Here is a 14979-nt window from a genome sequence, read left to right as displayed (position 1 = left end):
AGTTTCATCACCCTATGAACCTACATTTTGCATAGTTACTTATCAGGAACAGTGGTGGTGGTCAGAACATTTTTGCTGTCATTTAGACAAAAATCAGTGAGAGAGAAGTGGAAATAGCCTATACATCGTATGCCGTTGCCGCCTTCTCCGCCCGTTCCAAGACTTTGTCCTGGATAGTAGGCGTTGAGCTGCGCACGGCAGCCTCCCACTGCTCAAATATAGTTATTTGAAGGAATTTGGTGGGGGGGGGGGGGGGGGGGGGGGCGTGTGGGGCATCCCTACATTATGAGGTTCAGATCACCTCTTCCAGGGCAGAAGAGGCAGGAGGGAGAGTAGAGGGAAGGGTGGATGAGGTGCATAAAGGTTGGGTTGGGGAATGTGCGTGCCTGAAGATGGTGCCACAAGACCTCACAGTGCCACGAAGTAGAGTGATGGGCAGGGGAGTAGAATAGTTGTTCGAGACGGTAGTGGGATGTAATGCCATGAAAGGGAAGGAGGAAGCAGGTGGCCCCGACGATTGTGGCTGCCGAGTGGCCAGAGCTCGGCAGGAAAGTTCACGGACGCCGGTATAGTCTGCCTCATTTGCGGGAAGGAAAGCAAGTGCGGGTGACCAGAGAATAGTTGTGGCATGCGTTGGGGGTTGGGCGTGTTGGATGGCAAGGGCAAGATTCTACCAGCACTGAAGTTGCGGATGGCGATTTTCGAGTCATTCACGTTAGCGCGTTTAAGGGAGTGGGTCATTGCCGGCGTGATGGCAGCCTTTTCTCCTCGGATAGGTGGCAGAAATTGCGGCTGCTGTAGTAACTTGGCCGTCCAAAGCAACGGCTGCGAGGGCATAAAGGAGGTCAGACGGGTAGGCAGTGGACTCGACATTCGAGCACATTTTTCCTAGAGCTCAGTGACCTGTGTAGAGCTTTAGCGCGTTGTGAACGGCGAGCAGTGTGGTGCGTATACGGCGCACGTTTCGGGGGAGCGGGATAATGCATAGGGACTGTGCGCTTGTGCTGGAAATATAGTCAAAGTATGCTGAGTTTGAACTATTCCAAACTCAAGTACAGCAGATTAATAGTGAAATCACTGCAGTTAACAACACTAATCCTCAATTCGCAGCACCCTCAGTTCCTGAAGATGACGGGGCCTTCTAACCAGCGCGAACTTGTCGTCTGGCAGTGGAATAGTCGAGGTTATTGCCATAAACAGGCTCAGCTCCGGCAATACATTCCCGCATGCCAGGCCAGACGTGACATTACTGCGCTCCAGGAAACGCACGAAAGAATCCATTTGGCTTGATATAACGCTTATAATATTCCTTCACTTGAAAAACCTAATACAGGCATTTTAGTTATTCGCCATTTTCTAGCAGATTTCACCACATTTGCTGGAATCGACATCGAGTGCAATCTCTTTGAGATCCTTCGAAAAAAAACTCATCGCCTCCTAAGCTATGTCTTCTCGATATGTAGAACCGCCCACAACAGAACCATCACCCATTTGGCTCCCTGTTCCGCATGGCTGTCCCGAAGGCTGGTAAACACCCCCTATTCATCGTGGGAGACTTCAACGCCCCCCCACCCAGTCTGGGGGTACATCAGCATGACTCTAAAGCGCTAGACACATGTACGATTGGTACACGCGATTCGCATGCGACTGATTGTTACGACTGTCACCACGACTAGTCGTACGCGTGAATTTGAGACACATGGCCCGATGCGCGTGTGCGATGCGTCGTCGGCGCCGCTCCGCCCGCTGTTTTTGCTCCATGGTCAATTAAGACGATCGCTGAGCTGAATTTGTAGATTCCGCGCGTTTGTACGCAAGAAATGGATAAAGCAGGCAATCGTGAAGCGTTTTCTGCATCGGAAACAGTCCGCGCACACGCCGGCCGCGCCTGCCAGCTCGGCACACTCAGCGGCTCGAACCGGCGCAGACCACGGTAGCAACCGCTTGTCGCTGCTCTTATGAATCAATCTGATCATTAAAATGAAGTTCCACATGCGAGAAAATAGGTGTTAGTGTGGTGAAAAATTGTACTAGGGATTGTTATCAGGGCTTATTTTAAAAGCGGCGATCAGATATCTGCCGCGATGCAAGCCTACGCTGACCGGCCGCCGCGGCGCGCGGCGGGCGGTGCGCCGACCGGTCGAGAGATGGCAATACCTGCGCGGAAGCATCGAAACAGCGCTACGCAGATGTTCAGCTACGACGATCGCTGAGCTGAATTTGTAGATTACGCGCGTTTGTTCGCAAGAAATGGATAAAGCAGGCAATCGCGAAGCGTTTTCTGCCTTCGGAAACAGTCCGCGCACACGCCGGTCGCGCCTGCCAGCTCGGCACACTCAGCGGCTCGAACCGGCGCAGACCACGGTAGCGAGATACCCAGACCGCCCGAACACCTACGTGGCCGTGGCGGTGAAGGCTACAACTGGTGATGTGTACAGTGCGTGCAGTGTCCGTGCTACGACCGCCTTACAGGCAGAGGAGGTGGCGATCGCGCTCGCGCTAACACACCCGCGGTGTACCACAGTGCTTAGTGACTCGCGTTCGGCCATCGCGAACTACGCTAAGAACACAGTGTGCGATAGGGCAGTGAGTACAGTGCAGTGTCGTGCAACGTCCGGCGAGCTGGCGACGCCGGTCACCCACATCCCCTGGTTTCCGGCGCACACGAGCGTCGAAGCCAGCAGGCACCCCAACCGCAACGAGACAGCGGACGCCGCCGCGCGAGAACTTTCCAACCGCGAGGCGCCCCCCCGCTCCTCCCCGGCGGACGGGCACCCAGAAACCGAACAAGAACCCCTCGCGTCGTACGGGGAAATACTACAGTGGTACAGGCTCGGCAGGCGACTCAAGCCGCCCCCCCACCCCAAGCTCACCAGAGCGGAAGCCGTGCTATACAGACAACTACAAACGAACTCGGTGATCACCCCGGTGCTGGCACGCCACGTGTGTCCAGAGGTCTACGAAAGTGTGCTGTGCAGTGTGTGCGCGAGAACGAACGCAACGCTAGCCCACTTGCTGTGGGGATGTGAACGACACTCGCTGGAGGCAGACGGTGCAACGCGCCTGCCCGAGGACTACGTATGGCATGAACTCGGGTGAGCACGAGGTGCAACTACGAACTATCCAGCGGCTCGAGGCTGCTCTCGCAGGGCAGAAGCGCAGGGAAGCGTCGTCGGGGGGTCGGCGGGTCAACACCCGAACACCCACCACGCACCGACCGCGCCGACGCCCGCGAGGCACTGCTTCGGGGACGACCTAATACTCGTCTAGGAAGGGCAGGCCCTGCGTGGCCGAGGTCCCTACCCTCCGCAGGAACCTTCAATAAAGTCATTTTCTCTCTCTCTCTCTCCACGGTAGCAACCGCGCTTGTCGCTGCTCTTCTGAATCAATCTGATCGCTAAAAAGAAGTAGCTTATGCGAGAAAAGGGATGATAGTGTGGTGAAAAGTTGTGTTACAGATTGTCATTCGCAGTTACACAGATAGCGGCGATCAAATATCCGCCAGGATGCTAAGCCTAAAGTTTCCAACACCCGAGCCGACCAGAGCAACGCACGCCGGTTGCGGGGGGTTGGGGCTCAGCGGGCTCTCATTGGCTGTGGCCTCACGACGATTGCAACGATGGCACGACTGCATCTGGCTTGCCAGACGCACGTCGTGAGCCTCCTCCGACCAGCGATCGACGCCAAAACAGGTCCTAACGATCAATCGTAACGATCAGTCGCATGCGAATCGCGTGCAGCAGTCGTACATGTGTCCAGCGCTTAAAGGTTGCGACTTATCGTATCGGATTCAAAATTGTATCTCCTCACCTCTTATCGATCCCGACATTCCTACTTGACAAGGCGATAACGTCACTGCAGACACCCCTCCAGGCCTCACCTTGACAAACCGTCTCCCCCTATCCTCGTTGGTAAACACGCAGAGTAATTTAGGAAGTATTCACTACATTGTTAGTATTGCACTCCCATTTCGACATCGACCTTTACGACCTCTCCCCCTTACTATTACTAAATGGGATGCTTTCCGTCAAACAGGGATTCCCAGGACCCCACCAGCATTGGAAATCTCTCCGAGTGAATTTTTCACTGTTCAACCGGATGTTCAGACGTGCACTAGAAGGCCTCGTGACGATGCACCATTGGAGACGATAGATTATCGGCTCTTCCATATATGAAAGGCCAAAGAAAGTCTTGTGTGGAGATGGAAACGTAACCGCAACCACCGAAAGGTCTGCCCTTCGTATCGCCAAAGTGGGTCGGGCTATAGAATCGCACGCCACGGAATTCGCAAGGAAAAATGGAGAAACCTGCGATCGCATGATGGACATTTTGGACGTGTCTCGCACGCGGCAACTCCTGCGCCATCAGCTTCATCTTATCAACAACAAGACCGCTCATCGGCAACAACTCTATCAACACCGCCAACATCCAGATTATCTCTAAGACACGTGGCGGGACACCCATCTTCAGCCCCCTCCCAAATCTCAATTCCCCACTACATCGGTAGCTCGAATTCTGTCCCAGACACCTGTATTGACAGATGTACGACACGCACTGAGCCAGCTTCAGACGCTCCCTTCCCCTGGTCCTGATAGCATCACACACTGTGCGCTTCGTAATCTGGATGACAATTTTATCCCCGCCATCACATATTTCTTCAACATTTGCCTTAGCGAGGGCAGTTTGCCTCCCGAATGGAAAACTGCATCGGTCATTTCTATTCCAAAACCCAAAAAACACCTTCAATTGGATAACCTTCGAACCATATATTTGACATCGTGCTTGGGCATTCTTTATTTTGTGTAGTGGGAGCGGCTGCTGACAAGTTCCGACCCTGCATATCAAGCTATACTGGTCGACCGGGCGGTGACGGCGGCGTCTTCTCGCGGCCTCCTGGACATAGGAGGCTGACTACACCCCCTTCCGTTACCCCTTCGCTCTATAATAAACGTTTATTAAGGACGATAACCTTTCTTGGGCTACTTTAACCCAGAAATTTGGCCTGTCTGCATGTCTGTCTGTCTGTCTGTCTGTCTGTCTGTCTGTCTGTAACTCGATTCAGCCCAAGGAGGTTAAAAAGTGGTCACGCACAACTCTTGTAAGAAGCAGTCTTCGCGTTTGCGACAGCGCTCGGCATCGTTCTGATATTCGCGATGTGGCCTCAGTCCGTGCACAATGAGGCAAATGGTGAATGGTGTAAACAAAAGCACACACGAAGAGATAGACCTGCTGGGGCTCGTCAGCGCCAATACTCAGTGCGCTATGTCAAGGTTACAGAGCCAGAACGGTGGGTTTGTGTTAGCAGGCGCTCAAAAGAATGGCGCGCGCAGTGCCATCATATGTCCCGTGGGTGCACTGTGCAGCGAAGCGTTTGGAAACCCGCGACCCGGTTTATTTTAGATAGAAAAAACTTGAGAAGCGAACGCGCGCAGGTGCGTTTGACACGCCGAAACGAGGCGACGCGAATGTATGCAGCACGTCCAGACGTATTCGGGAAAGGAATCCGCAACGCGGATGGGGCTATAAATGGATGTGAACAACATGCATGCCGCTAGCTGTATACTGATGAGGGTGCGCCGAGCCGCATACGGATGCACACCCGAGACCCCGAGACCGCCGCCGAAAAGAACACCGAGACGAGCGAACATAAATCAAGAAGTACAGTCCCAAAATTTGACGACTGGTGTTTCCAAAACAATCGCGTTTGGCAGTGACTGAGTGTCGGGTAAAAAAAACGCAAATGCTTGCGGAGTTGTTAGCTAACTAACTAACTAACTGACTGACTGACTGACTGACTGCAACGGCTTACTTGCACGAATGCTTTGCTCTGTGGACAGCCAATGCACTCGCCATTTGTACAAGTGCGGCACGCACACACACAGCTGGCTGGCGCCGCATCTTTTCAAAGTGCTACGAGTCGTGCCGCGCCTCCGCCAGATGGCGCCACGGGTCCCACGACCGAGAGAAGACGCAGTGAAACATCCCCCTCGCGAGGGGCACGATCAAATGCAGAGCATTTCGGGGCCCACGACGTTAAGTAGTTTGCGTTACGTTAATGTTGTTGCACTTGGGGCAACTGCTGACGAGAGAGCGCTCGTCAGCAGTAATTTGAATGAGTCAACGATATAAGGCGCGTTCGTAGCGTCCCATTCTGTGTCGGCTTTGTGGCGCATCGGGTCACAAAGCCGACACAGGGCTCGATACAGGGGCTACACCGGCCGTGGGCGGTGTTTGTTTGGCGGTCACAATACGAGCCCATGCGCCGAACGAATCTCTTCTGGAGCGTGGAGCGGAGAGGCATTGGACTGATAAACGCAGAACTCAAGCTCGCCGTCCAGCGCTTCATTTTCTTCCGCGACCAGGTTGACCCGTTCCTTCAAGCGGCCATCCAATGCCTAGGCTCCTTTCACTTGCTGCCGTGGCTTGACACATCAGCGTCTGTCGATCACGGCTCTCGCATCACCGGGTTCTACGGGGAGATAGCGAACGCGGTGGCATCACTGCAGACGTATTTTTCTTGGGAATACCTGCTCACTGTGAACCCAAGAAAGTTATACTGGGACTTAGTAGCGCAGACATTGCCACCACCTCTGTACCGTCAGCCTCCGGTCCCTCAGGGTGGAGGCGATGTGCTCAAGAGAGTCAGGCAATCGCCCATCCCAGTCGGCACAAAAGATTTTTTTTTCGTTTCCACGCGCCAGTGTTGCCAGTCATGGCGCGTCAGCAGGAGCGGGGCTTCTTTCTTCCCTGGGGCGCCGGATGCCTCCTGTGTGGCAAACCTGAAACCGCAGAACACGCATTCCTTGACTGCAACACAGCGATGTATTTCTGGCACGAAATACAATCGTGCTTCAGAACAGCGTGGAACGTCACTTGGACGGGCCTCAAGTTCCTGTGCGTGGACACAGAGCACCCCGCTTTCCGTGATTGTGTCCTAGCCATTGGACTCCCCTCCCTCTGGAAAGCGAGGGTAAATGCAGTGGAGTGCGCCCTCCACCCACAACCCGCATGGCGACACTTTCTGCGGGAGGTCCAATGGACGGTTAGTGCATTGGGCACATCTGACTGTGACCTGGAACTGCGAAGGAAGCTCGCCCGAGGCAGCCATGCGCTGAAGCGCTACAAAACAAAGAGGAAAGACGCAGGCAGGGACACGTCTAAGCCATTAATAAAATAAAAAAAAAATGTGATTGGACCGTTTAACGAGCCAGCGCATCTACGTTGACCAGCCCCTCTTTTGAGGTACAAGAGAGATTAGCGCCAGCTAAAAGGACACTCACAATTCCTTCAGCCCTTGTTTTTGTATAGTCTGTGTTGCTGTTCTCATTGTCCTTCTTTTTTGTTTGGTTTCTCTTTGCCTTTGTGTTTTTTTTTCTTCTCCTAGATTTACGCTTGTTGTCATCTTACCACTCAAACATGTAACGGACACATCCGCTGTCAGAGCTCCTCCTGAACCATGTGTAACACTCGGCATAACGTGTATATTTATGTGTAAATAAATTTATTGTATCACAAAAAAAAGTCGGCTCTGTGGCGCAGTGGGTAGAGCACCATGTACATTGCCTTCCGCCCGCAGGGTCGAGGAATCGAAACCGGGCGCCGGATAGTACTTCTTTTTATACAGTAGGGACAACGACGGTGCGGACTACGGACGTCAACGCGGGTGACATCGTGAGTTACTGAAATGCTCTGCATTTAAAGTTGCAATTTTTTAAACCTCCTTGATTCAGCCACCCTGCCAAAGTAATATACTTACTGCGCAATAGTCTTATATACTCCCAGCCAAATGTAAACGTCTAAACCCAGTTTATATGTTCATACTTGTCAACTTTGTTGAACAAGAACAATATATTACGCATATATAAGACAGGAAATTAGTACACAAGGGATATTTACAGTGTTCCTTTATTGAAAAATTCCTGGATGCTCGGTTTTTCGATAGTAAATGATATTCTACATCTGCTTCAGAACAACGCCTACAGCCTGCTGTTGCCCGCGCCACCTCCTGGCGGCATATGAGAAATCACGCGGCAACAGCAAATACAGGTTCCACTAGCTGGGTTTCACGTTCTGCTTGGAACGCACGTGGAGCACGGCAACGCGGTTCTATGAACCTTGAAGTCGGCCGCCTCAATACTCGCGCGTCTCCACCGTACTGCAGCGCTGGCATCGAGGAACCCCGCCTGTAGCAGTGGAACGCGGTAAATTCAAATCGCCTTGAGCAAACCTTTAGTGTGTTTACCTTGGGATGAGCGCGACGGGACAGCAACAGCATGAGAGGTGAGCGGGAATGCGAAGGGGGGCATTTCCTTGGCAAATGTCTACAAAGACTATTGTCTTTTGACGACATTTGTAACGAAAGGAGCAGATACGCGGCCAATTTTTTATCTTTATCATTGAATGTGCTCAAACGGAATGACAGCAATGCGCTTTTGGCACTGCCGACTTCGCATTTAATAAACATCAGACCAGTACCGTTGCCAAGACACTAACAGCCATAAACAAGACTGGGCCATTCCAAGACTTCTACTAAAAGTTGTTTGCGACTCACTAAAGGGTCTTTTCACTTGCGTTTATGTCCACAGTTCATGTTTCGTCTAGTTGCATTTTTACTTTCTTCGCCTCCCGCCACCGACGCTGTATGATTGCACGTTGCAAGAGGGTTCTTCTTTAAGCGCGCTTCTCAGGCATACTTACCTGGTGTCGGGCTGACCGGTGGTCCCGATGGCCGGCGCCCCAAGTGGAGGTCGTCCATTGCACTGCGGTCGGCTGAAGCTTGCCACTTCCCCTAATCGGGGCAGATGGGGCATGTAATTTTTGGTAGTGGGGCTAGGCGTTCGCGCCGGCCCCTTTTCTATGAAATTCCAAAATGAGTTCAAAACAAAGAAAAATTCACCCGCATTTCCCCGAAGGGGAGCATGGGGAAGTGCGAATGCACGGGTGATGCTATGAGGGGGAGTTATGTTGAACTGTGTTGGCATTCGCCCGTTAGTTGCATTTAACACCCCCGCGTGATCAAGTGGGGATTCACAGTCGTTCTCTGGAAATCTTGGTGAATTAAAGTGTATGTTCGAGGAGATCACACACACACGCAAGTAAAGTAAAACGACAGTATTCTTTATTCAGCACTTTTTGGTGTTGTCCTTGTAGTTGACGGTCATTATGACCGCCTTGTGGTCACTGAAATGTACGGTCAAGAGTTGTTGCAAGACCGCGCGTATCAGACAGTTCCTCGCAAAGGCCAGGTCGATGTAGCTGCCGTTGATGGTGGTGGGAGCCTCTAGTGGTAGGCACGTCATGAAGTGGTTGGCGAGCATGTATTCCATCAACCACTCGCCGCCCTTTCGCACGTCCACGTTAAAGTCCCCAACAACCACGACCGGGTCCGAGGGCTTTACGCGCCTGGCCACACTCTTCATCGCCGCGTCCACGTATTCGACGACGTCGTCGCGCGAGATGTTTGGCGCGAGGTAGAGGGTGACGACCACGATTCCGTCGCCCGAGTACGCGTCGGTGTAGACGGCACTGTACGGCGACTCGTCCCTGACCGGCGAGGTGGACACGGCGTGCGACACGAGGTTCGCGTAGACGTGACCGACGAGGTAGACGCCGCAGTACCCGCCCCGATTTCCGCTCCTGGCGAAGCAGCAGTCGTCGATGGGGAAGTGGGAATGCACGGGTGATGCGAAATAATTCTTCTTGGCCAATCGCCCTAAGTGGGTATGTGCTAAAGAAATTAGGAACTCTTCTTGGCCAATCGCCCTAGGTGGGTATGTGGTGCGGACGGACGGACGGCGGTGGACGCGTGATTCAGGGTCGCTTAAGAAGTGCATTCGCACTTAAAACTCTACAGTGCACATTTTCACTCTGGTCGCTGTGAGTTGCTGTGTGCGCCGTCAGCCATGAGGGTTTCTTGGAAACAGCAAATCACGTTACACTGCTTGAGAATTCAATCCCGCGGGGTTTGCGTTGTGGTGCCATAACGCCGGGACAATTTTCATTCCGGTGCTTACACAGCTACCACGTTACTAGGGGTGGATTATCTAGGGTTCAAATTAACCGTACCCTCCGGGCTTAGTGACCCCTCCCCTCCCCTGAAGAATGGGAGAAATGGCCTACTTCATGGTTTGGTTGCAGAAATTTTAAGCCTCCTGCTGATTTGCCCTTATTGAAACAGATATTATCTGTGTCACTAATGAACGCTTCGAAATGGGTGTCCGTCGTGTAATGTGCGTAACCCTGAAGTCAGCTAACAGTTCCGCAGTCTCAGACAGAAACGTTGCAGTCGCCCAAAACCGGCCATCGCTTTTGCCCGGTAAGGGGTTGGGAGTACGAGGGATGGGAGACCCCGCCCATCTCTCCTAGGCCATCAGCCAGGAGTCCTTGGTCCCTGGCGGCTGCTTCGGTTTCTGTTTGAAATCCCCTTTACTGCGTTGGAAAGAAACCCGGAAATAAGCTGACGCAGAGGTTTCTATGCTATACTATGCTTCCATGATAGTGTAAGCAGCGCCCAATGAAATAATTATACGGTATCGAACTCTCGGATTATGGAAGGACCCCAAAGAAATGGTTTATTTATTTATTTATTTTGCTGATGACGTTGGCTTGCTAAGTAAGTCGGTGGACGAATTGCAAAGCATGCTTTCCGCACTGGACAAACAAAGTAGAACCGTGGGCCTCAAAATAGAGATGCAGAAAACTAAAGTAATTATTAATAACCTCAGGACAGCAGAGCGGTTTGAGATAGGTGGCGAGGCAGTGTAAGTGGTGACCGATAATATCTACTTAGGCCAAGTTGTGACCTCGGATTCTACCCGTGAGGACGAGATAATTAGAAGGATAAGAAACGGGTAGTGTGTATTGGGCAGGCATTCGCAGATAATGCATGACAGCCTACCATTGTCCCTGAAGAAGAAACTGTACGACACCTGCATCTTACCGGTACTCACGTACGGGGCAGAAATTAGGAGGCTTACTGAAAGGGTTCAATTTACATTGAGGACGAATCAATGTTCCTTTGGCTTCACATACAAAAAGAAGCCATGGGAATAGCCACGTCAAGTAGGCGAGGAATGTCGCACGCTCCGATGGCGGCGCCGCGAAGGAACGGGACTGCAGCGACAGAATTACGTACCCATGAGTTTGCAACTCAGAACAGAATTTGTGGTAGACAACCGGGTAATGCTCGAGTTCTAAATTTCGTTTCCTGGTGTGGAAAGCGCAGGCGTGCTCGACTCAGCTGAGGGGAAAAAGAAAACATGTGCGTCGGCCGGGAATCGAACCCGGGTCAACTGCTTGGAAGGCAGCTATGCTAACCACTATACCACCGACGCCGGCGGTACAAGTAGTTGTCCGGACTCATCTTGTATACTTTCCGGCATGTCCATGCGCTAGGAAGTTGGTGAATTAGGTTAGCGGTCGGCACCAGTGGAACAAGCGATGGCGAAACCCATGCGGCCGAGCGGTGCAAGACGGCTAATTTTTGGAAGCGGGAGGCTTTAGACGGGGGACATCACAGAAGTTGAGTAAAAGGGATGGCGAAAGTAGATGAAGCGGTGGAACCTTGAAGGCACAAAACTTGAAGTAGAAGGTTGCACCGAGGAAAGTTGTGACACAACCAGTGGTCCTACCCTCAACGCTTCCAATTACTAGGTAAGCTGGTCCCCGAAAATTACCACCCACATGGCTGGGGCTCCTTGTGAACTCAGTTCTGTTACTGCCCCACCAGGTTAAAATAGTGGGCTTCAGCACCAGAGGTACACCCGGGCTAAGAAGCGTGCCACAAAGCATGCCTGCATAGCAGTCAAGTTCTACATATTTCTTATTCGTCAAATGCGCAAAGTTGTGACAAATACATCCGTATGCTAGTACATACGTTGCATTGCTTTACCGCGGCACAACCTTTAAGGCTTGCGGTAACACCACTAAGCGGATTATTTTTGTGTGGTTGTGGTGCTATTGCAAGTGTCTTGCTTGTTGAGAACCGGGTTTTATCCAAAACAGCCATTTTATCGGAACCTTCCATAATAAGCGACACCTCTGTTCTTTACCTTTCAACGTTGGGGTCGTTTCGCACCTTCGTAATCACTTTGAATGAAAAAGGCTCTCAAGCCCCGCGTTTATTTGCTGTACCCCTTCCGCTGCACCGTGACTTTAACGAAAGAGAAGTATGTTTTGGGTGATCAATGGTTCTACAGTGACAGTCGAAGGTTTTACTAAATTAGCGCGTTGTGATAAAAATTCCGCAGCCTTTGACGAAAGAAAAGTTAGTGTTTGAGGTGATCAAGGGTTCTGAAATGTCAGTCGATGTTTCAACCAACATAGCGCAATGTTATAAAATTTCCTAACTGTGTACAAATACAACACCTAAAACGGGAGCAGAGACCGCCAACTTCTGTGCAGAAGCACGAGGTAGTAGCCAGTATAAATTCCGCGCACGATACGAGGACGCCTTCTACTCGCAAAGGGAAGACAATGGGCTGCTTTATTCGTGCGTTGCAGAAACGCAGCTGCGAAAAGCAGAGGCGATAATATGCTTTACCCACGTGCTGCAGCACTTCTGTTACGAAATTCCGAGACGCAGAACGAAAGGTGGCAAAACATAGTGTGAAGTGCTTGCTTACGATTATCCTGCTTTTACAGTAGAGGCACAACGCAAGGTCAACAAATATTTGAATGATTCTCTGTGGGATAAGTGAGACTAGAATCGATGCAGTGCCACGCCCGAGTGCATAGACATAGCAGCGTTGTCCTGAGTTGAATTAATTTAATGTATGAATAATTAATGAGTGTCGTGAGCGAGTTGTTGAGTGGTTGATTTGAGTAGCTCTTCTACAACCATCACCCTCAATGGGACGTGTTACATTGAATGTACATAATCTAGACACGCGCGTACGGCATACATCAAAGCAACTTCGGCAGTAAAACGCTTGCGAAGCGTCGCTAGCCGCATTTTTATACCATGCTGACATAGGCGGCGACGATTTTGACCTCGAGACGAAGCGCGGTTCGGGGTTTCTGGTCAGCTTCCACTGCATACGTTGTGCCACATTTTGATCACCTTACCATGTTACATTACAAGGGTTTTTGATCCATCAGTCCATTTGGTCACCGCGAAACTACATAGGCATTCGCAACGTTCCTCACAAAAAATAGCTCCCGAGCACCCTTAAAATGTCTTTCCAGCAACGCATTTGTGCTTAGAAGTGAAGCCGGATTGAGGGAGATTCGTGTAGGCCTATAGTGTTTGCCAGATGGCTTTCCCGGAATGTATGTCACACAGTTAAGCCTAGTGACAATCCCACTAAAGGCCTCTCCGACGGCGCGGATAGAGCGGGAGTTTGTGGATAACCAATAACTCACAAACAGCTTCTCCGCTGGTTGTCGGCCTTCAAAGTGTGCAATGGCATCAAATTTTCGTGTTTTTCGCCTCCATGAGAAAAACAGCCACCACGGTATCTAATGCATGCAAAACACTCTACGCATTCCTAATGTATACGAAGCCCTTTTAAAGTCGCTTAGACTACTCTACCCAGGAGCGTTGTTGGACTGGATTAGAAAACGTTTTTTTATTACCGCACTGAGTGCGACTGTAGGTGGTGGGTGGACATTGCTGTCCGGTAGTTCACGCTGTGCTGCGGCGTACACCTGCATTCATTGGACCTCATACACCCCCCCACCCCCCCGCACGCCACAGCCCATACTGCGTTGTTGTAAAAGTATCTTAGGGGCAATATAACGCGTCTTTTATCAAAATGTCCAAGCGCTAGGGCACAATGCTAGATCCATCCATACAACAAAAAGCTATACGCCGAGCTCATTCATAGTCGGTATCGCAACATTCAAAATTGCATTACTTGGGAGACATTCGTTTTGCGCCCTATAAGAAGCTTGATATTCCCTTATGACGTCAAAGAACCTCTTTTAAATATCTTCATGAGACCCCATGTATCCATATGAATCGCTATACACCGACAACATTGAAACTCTGTTTTGCTGGGAATGGATTGCTGAGAATGTTTTTCAAAGGCAATATAAGCAGTCTGATAGAAGTATGGAGGCCCAAGGAGGTTTATAATACCATTTTCGTAAGCAGAGAAAGTGTGACATACGGACACACAAAAGATTGCTTATGTGGACTCTCGAGTTTGCCTATAGCTTTTCAATAGGAACGATAAAGTATGTACAAAGAAAAAAGAAATGCGTCGGCTGGGAATCGAACCCGGGTCAACTGCTTGGAAGGCAGCTATGCTAACCACTATACCACCGACGCCGACGGTTCCACCGTACTCCGGGATGCTTCTTGTACAGAGTATCTTCGACGTGCCCATCCACTGTAAGGAGGACGGAGAGAGGGTAGCTGGAGAATTGGGTCAGTGGCCGTCGAGCCGGTCGAGAGGGTCAGCCGCCGAACGAGCGGTGCCGAAACTTCAACGGCCGCACTGGAGCCGGGGATGTTTGTTCCTACAAGGAGGCAGAACAGGGCTTGGATCCCAGAAGTCAGGATATAATTGAAGATGCAGTGGCAAAATGGACCAGGCGTTTCAACATGGCGAGCACAAGATACGAAATGATTGGTCGCACCGGAGGAAAGATGTGGTGCACTGAGCGGTAATAGCCCAAACTCAAACTTGTGCTTCTTAGCACACTGTACCTCGACCACCACAACCCACTTGACCGGTAGGGTATAATGCTCAAAGCGGGAGGGTGGAGGCTAGTTGGTAAACCATCACGCTCAGAGCGTAAAAAAAAAAGAAAACAAACAATAGAAAGTGAAAAGGCGACAGACATCGTATGTTTCGTGCCCTTTGTTTGTGTCCGTTATCCATTTCTTCCTGCGCTGTGAACACTGAGGATATTTAAGGACCGGGTGTATTCCGGCAAACTGCGTGCAGGTTGGAGTACCATTAGGGTCACACCGGTTGCGGAGGGTAGGGTGCCATATAGTTTCGTTAACACTGACGTCGCTGTGTATCGCCT

The 14979-nt window shown here is 51.1% G+C and overlaps 3 non-coding genes across 3 annotated transcripts; 1 reads left to right on the top strand and 2 right to left on the bottom strand.

The window, feature by feature from the left end:
• The first annotated feature begins 8689 nt into the window (after positions 1 to 8689).
• LOC144143636 (U1 spliceosomal RNA) lies at positions 8690 to 8852 on the top strand. The gene has a single exon (XR_013317144.1). It is a non-coding gene; the product is annotated as a U1 spliceosomal RNA (small nuclear RNA).
• A 2409-nt stretch (positions 8853 to 11261) lies between these two features.
• Positions 11262 to 11333, bottom strand: Trnag-ucc (transfer RNA glycine (anticodon UCC)). Its single transcript has one exon. It is a non-coding gene; the product is annotated as a tRNA-Gly (tRNA).
• Positions 11334 to 14200: 2867 nt separating this feature from the next.
• On the bottom strand, positions 14201 to 14272 carry Trnag-ucc (transfer RNA glycine (anticodon UCC)). Its single transcript has one exon. It is a non-coding gene; the product is annotated as a tRNA-Gly (tRNA).
• Between the last annotated feature and the right edge of the window lie 707 nt (positions 14273 to 14979).

This window comes from Haemaphysalis longicornis, unplaced genomic scaffold (genome assembly GCF_048455015.1).
Source record: "Haemaphysalis longicornis isolate Haplotype H1 unplaced genomic scaffold, Haemaphysalis longicornis Haplotype H1 scaffold_6, whole genome shotgun sequence".
Classification (NCBI taxonomy): domain Eukaryota; kingdom Metazoa; phylum Arthropoda; class Arachnida; order Ixodida; family Ixodidae; genus Haemaphysalis; species Haemaphysalis longicornis.
This window is presented reverse-complemented; position numbering and strand designations above follow the sequence as displayed.